The 6000-nt window shown below is 42.5% G+C and overlaps 1 protein-coding gene across 1 annotated transcript in view; it reads left to right on the top strand.

Moving 5' to 3' along the window:
• The first annotated feature begins 3184 nt into the window (after positions 1-3184).
• The window catches only part of tead1a (TEA domain family member 1a), a 65912-nt gene continuing 63096 nt past the window's right edge, over positions 3185-6000 (top strand). The window contains exons 1-2 of the mRNA XM_037540692.1: positions 3185-3322; positions 3742-3884. The gene's annotated coding sequence lies outside the window, so the exon portion shown is untranslated. The remainder of the gene's footprint in view (positions 3323-3741; positions 3885-6000) is intronic.

Here is a 6000-nt window from a genome sequence, read left to right as displayed (position 1 = left end):
GCATGAACTGTTTAAAATGCTCATATTGCTGGTGGCTGGCTAAAGCAGAAGATGCCAGATAGTTACTGTACCTGTATTTATTTGCCTCTTCATCAGTGGCTACTCAGGAGTCAGGAGTGCCTTATTGCAGTGGAGGAGCAGTGACCAGTGCTGGTATGATGTGTTAACCTTATAATGCATGCTGTAGGGTGTAGTAAAAGAACTTTGCTCCAGAATGCTGCACGATATGACAAATGGCATATTGCTAGTAGTCGAAATGGTCTTTTAACATTATCTCCATAATTGAATGGTTATGATTGATTCTCTTAGGACTGTGTTAAGTACAGACACATTCTTCACAGCCTGAACTTCACAGTCTTCAGATCTGGAACCTATTAGTGGTTTAATTAGACACTTCCATGTTGTAGTCTATGGTTAGAGCAAACACAAACACCTGTACATCTCTGCTATGGTTGTGGTTACCATGGTTTCCTTCTCTGTATCCTCAACGAATCTTCAGGGTGCCCCACGAAGTCACCCAAGATTTGATATTTTTCCTGTAATATTCATAAACACTAAACCCAGTCATTTCAGAGCAAAATTGTCCAAGTCAAATCGCCACTCTAATGCAGCCGATTCAGCCTGATAATTAAGTGCTGAGTTGAATCAGGTTGGAGCTCACTAAACCCTGCAGGACTACAGCCTGAGAGTGCTGATTTAAGCTTAAAGGTCTGATCAACATTTCCTGGCCTGCTGTTTTCAGTGTTTCTTTGATTTTTGTTTGCAGGTAAACAAGTTCCCTGGCCTTTTCAGCTGTGTGTTTTCAGTGGTTGTTACCATTTGTATGGCTTTATGTACCGAAAACAGTCCGGTTAAATTGAACAGGTTGTTTTTGCTTCTTTCCTTTAAGGCTGATTTATGTAAATATTATAAAAATGAGCTCGCTTCTGATTGGCTGCTCTTCACTGTGACTGATTTTAAAAGCGCACAGGCTGAAATACTCTCATTAACCTCACTGAGGGCGTGGCCAAACTGCCTCAAGCTGAATAGGCGGATACATGTAAATGTGTTGGTTTTGATGACATCAGAAAAGCATTGACTTTAAAGTTGCCCGTTTTTTCAGCTGAATTCTCACGTACGAACCGGGGAGCAAGCGCTACTTTTGAAAATTTGACATATTTATGTGCTCTACCAGATTCTTCCATTTCCAAAAAGTGAGAGAAAATTCAATTTATAGTGATATTGGTCCTTTAAGGTGTATGAGTTCTGCTTTGAGAGATGGTATTCAAACAAACAAACAAACAAACAAACCAACAACACACAAACAGAAGCTGAGCAAAACTGTAAACTTTCATAGCTTTTTAAAAATAATGAATAATTATTTATTATTATAATTATTAATTAGAATTAATAACATGCATTTTTGGGGCTAGATTATTATTATTATTATTATTATTATTATTTCATGATCTGTGTAGTGCACTAGAGCAGAGCAGTTTTCTGAAGGCCTGTGCTTTTAGTATTAATAAAATGTGATGAATAAAATTTGAAGGAATATGAAAGGTAAAAGAGCAAAAAGGTAAAAAAGATCCTTTTCTCTTAAAATAAAGAGTCGTTTGCATGTTTTATTGAGTCGTGTCATACATGCACACAAAGGGATTGAAAATTTCACAGCAAATGTGTGAAAAGTAGTTAAACAGGGTTGCTTGTGTGCACAGCATACAGGACCACCGCCTGCTACATGGTTCTTTAAGAGATTTGTCATTTCTGAAAAAAATACTCTTTAAGGTCTTTTTTTAGAAACAAATATATGTACGCTTTTAATATTTCTTGCTTCAAGCGTTCTTTGGTAGAAAAAGAACACTCAAAGAACCCTATGCATGATTAAAGGGTTCTTTGCATCATGAAAGGGTTCCTGGATTAATGGAAAATGTGCATGAATGAATGTGCTACAGATGCGTTTTGACCAGGGTTAAACAAAGCACCCCGAAAGAGTTCTTGCTTGATATGCTAACAACAGAAGAACCCTTTTGGGTGCTATATAGAACCATGTACAGCACGTTCTACATACAAGTCCGTCGAAGCCTTTTATGATGCAAATCATGCAAACGGTTCTTTCAGAGCTCAGGGTTCTATATACAACCGTTTCCTTTACTAAAGAACTCCTGAAACGCTGCTACACCCTCAGAAAAAAGACATGACACTGTCACTGGGGTGGTCATCTCAGGGGTCCATCTCAGTACCTTTAGTCAGGGAACATAACTGAACCATAAACCACTGAAATGATCTGTTCTAAGCTGAATTGACTCCACACCCCCCGCCTCGCCTCCAGGCTTTTATTAAATGGTTCTGTTTTAAAACATTAGTTTATACGAAGAGACAAATCCCTGGGGGTCTAGTGGCCAGGATTCAGCGCTCTCACCGCCGCAGCCCGGGTTCGATTCCCGGTCAGGGAAGTCATCTGTCTCTGGGGCAGTCGTGGGCTGGAGGTTAGGGAACTGGCACTGTGACCAGGAGGTATCCCCAGTGCTGACAGTCCATGACTGAGGTGTCCTTGAGCAAGACACCTAACCCCCAACTGCTCCCTGGGTGCTGTGGATTGGGCTGCCCACTGCTCCGGGCAAGTGTGCTCACTGCCCCCTAGTGTGTATGTGGTGTTTCACTTCATAAATGGGTTAAATGTGGAGGTGGGATTAATAAGGGTCACTTAAATATCTACTTTTCCACTGGGAAAAACTTATTTTAAGGTACACAATTGCACCTTAAGACCGCTGCTGTAACAGTTTACACTGTTTGTACCTTGATGAACGAACCTGCATGGTCCCTTCACTTCTACCGGGGTGTGTTAAAGAGCGCACATAGGACAGACACCAGCAAATGCACGTCTCAAAAAAGCTTTTTTGAGTCAGGCAGCAGCGACGAAGTGCTTTCCTTACAGGAAAATCAGGAAAGGTAATTTTCCAGAAAACCTTGCAGGAGATTTAGCCGCACACATGGATTAAGTGATAAAAGGCGGTGGATCTGGATTTAAACTCCTCCGCGATGCTCCGCCTTGACGGGTGCTCAGCCAATCAGCGCAGGGCTGGGCGATGACGCTGCGCCGAAGCCCCGCCCCCTCAGCGCAAACTCAATCTCCACGTTCATTTCATTCCTGCTCCCATTCCGCGCATAGTTCACATCGCTGCGGATACCCCGAACATCTGCCTTCACAGACCGGTCCTGGGAGGCGGCGGCGCCGCCGCGGGGAGAGAGGGAACACCGGCTCCCTGGCTTTGGCTCTGTTTCTTCTCCATTAAGCCTTCACAGGTCAAAAAGCACAGACATTAGATTCATGGTGTGTGAGGTAAGTGGAGTAGAGCGGCTGACGTCACGGCGAAGTTCTCACTATTCAGAACTACTAAACGTAGCGTTACCTCAGCCGCGCTGCTGGGATGTTCAGTGAAATTTTGGACGTTTTCGTGAAATTTTGCCTTCGTTTTCCAGTACTGTCAAGTTTGCGCCTCTACTGGGGACATATAATTGACAAAAAGTGTGGCAGACGTGGGGTATTTTGCTATTTTCCCCTCAGTTTTCTCGCTTTTCTACACTTTTTTTCCCCCCGTCGCCAACAAACAAATAACGCTACGTTAAATTTAGCAGGCTAACGTTTCGTAGCATCGAACATAACATCGCCAAAACGACAGAAAACCTGCAAAACACCGCTTTAATCGACTTTTTTAACCGATAGCTGACTAAACGCCGTCTGTTTTGCCCTGTCTCTAGCTGGCTGCATCACTTTTGGAGGTCATCGAAACATTTTTTTCCTGAAGCCGGGGACGAGCCAGCGGGATTGCTAACCGAGCTAACGTTCGTTAACTCGTCCTCCTCCTCCTCCTCGACGAAACCGACGAACTGATTTATTTCCTGTAAGTTTATTTCTCTTCTTGTCTCTTTTGGTTTACTAAACTGCCAGTGATTGACGAGGCTTCGTTTTCGCCAGCGTCTTGTTCGAATTTTCCCGTTCCACCTTAAATGCCTCAGGATTACACTCTGGCGCCTCGGGCTTCGTGTTCGAATTTTCCCATTTAAGGTGGAACGGGGAAATTCGACCGAGAAGCCGAGTGGTTGTGAATCTGGCTGATGCCACTTAGGTCAGTAACTCCGTGGGAGCTCCCGGTTTGTTTCTGTTCATCTTGCTGAGTTTTTCTTTCGCAGTGGGGAAGTTAATTAACGTTGGTCTAACTCGCTGAGCTTCTTTATGCCTGTTGATAATCTAACGGCTGGAATTCGATCCCGTGTAGCTTTATTTTGTTGGATTTGGGGTCTGGTCTTATTTATAACCTTACCTTTGTGGAAGAGTTGAGTGCGTTTAGGGAGAAGAAGGAGAAAGTCCAGGGTTTGGTCAGCAGCAGCCCTTGTTAATGATTAATTTCGAGCTTTTAATGAAAGCTCCGTCAGACTTCTCCTTCTTTCACCGAGATGGCTTTTATGGGAACTCAGCATCTTCAGGCTTCAGTGTTTTTAAACGGGAGTGCTGTGCCATAAGCGAAAAGTTGTAGTTAATACTTTACAGTTTATGATATTTTTGGGTGGCTACTAGCAGATTTTTTTTTTTAACTGTCTTGGCAAATATGACTGACAGTGTAATAGTGAAGGTAGTCATTTTTACTAGTGCTGTATAGTGACCCATTGTTTTTGACCAGTTTGTTGTTGATTTCTGCTGTTAAAATCTTTAAAAATGACTGTATTTAAATCACATTTCAGATTATCATGGGATGAAACTATAAACTGTCTTTTGCTGGTTTTTTAACACTCAGCATTATATCGCTGTTGTCGGAAGAAAACCTTGTATCACCAGAATGCTAACTTAACAGGAGAAAGAAAAAACCTGCTGTGCTTTCAATGCAAGTCAATGGAACCAGACGTCTTTCAAAGTCATTTTCGCCTGTTTCTGTTAGTCCGTTCTTCGTGAAATTAACACACAATGTAAAGAGCAACAGGCATTTTCAAATCATGTCAAAAAATGAAAAACGACAAAAATGGAGATGCAAGGTTTTCTTCCGACAACAGCGTTTATACTGTTCCTCAGGTAACTCGTACTTTAACAGTAAGACCATCATATTTAAAATATTCCAATGTTTAAAGTTTTTGTTCGAGGAGAGAGGTCAAGTTGCTGCTCTGATGGTGAGATCGTCCAGTGTTAGTGAGGTGTTAAGTGATGTAGTTGAGCCCCTTTTTTATTTTTGTTTAATTCAGAGGGCAGAAATTACGGACTTTGAGCGAACAATAAGGAAAAAGGTATCAAACTCACTGCATGGGACTCCCTCTGGGAGCAGAGGATTGTGGGAAACTGGGGGGAAGGGGGACTTCATTGTTCCGGCTGTCGTTGAGCTGGGAAGCTGGTGGAGGGCCTGGATCGCTCCACAAACAGCGCTGCTCTCATGTTGACATCTGGTTTAGTGCTTAACGCACCTGTAGGCGAAAAGATGCTGAACTGTGTTTGCTCTGCGTCTGTGATAATTCAGAGTAACAGTCGTTTGTGTGACTGTCTCCGTCACTCACTGTCTAGCCAGGCCCATTGTTACGGCAGCAACAGGCGTTAGTAGTGGAGGCACCAGATGGTGCCTTGATGCTATCTGGTAATTTAGCTTATCAGTGCCATTATGGTGCTTTTTGCTGAGTCCCTCTTTCAGGTCTTTGTATGCAGTAAGGTAGAGCTGGGTGATACGAAGAAAACGGTGATGAATATCTCAGCTAAATGTTACTGTAACGAATGTGGCAGTAATTAACAGGAAAAAAGGAAATATTAACTATTGCAGTGGGACTGTTTCAGAATTTTTATAGGCAGCAATTAATTATACCAAAAAAATAATAATGGGGCAAAACACATCAGTAACAGTAAATGTAACCATAGGGGGGGGGGGGGGGGGGTAATCCTGACTTACTGTAAGCATTTCAGCATTCAGACATGCAGTAAATGATCTGGACATTTAAGGGAAGAATAATAATCTTAGCAAAGTGGATAAAGCGATAGAGGAGGCA

The sequence above is a fragment of the Pygocentrus nattereri genome, chromosome 8 (genome assembly GCF_015220715.1).
Source record: "Pygocentrus nattereri isolate fPygNat1 chromosome 8, fPygNat1.pri, whole genome shotgun sequence".
Classification (NCBI taxonomy): domain Eukaryota; kingdom Metazoa; phylum Chordata; class Actinopteri; order Characiformes; family Serrasalmidae; genus Pygocentrus; species Pygocentrus nattereri.
The sequence above is the reverse complement of the archived record's forward strand: the minus strand, read 5'-3'. Positions and strand labels throughout refer to the sequence as shown.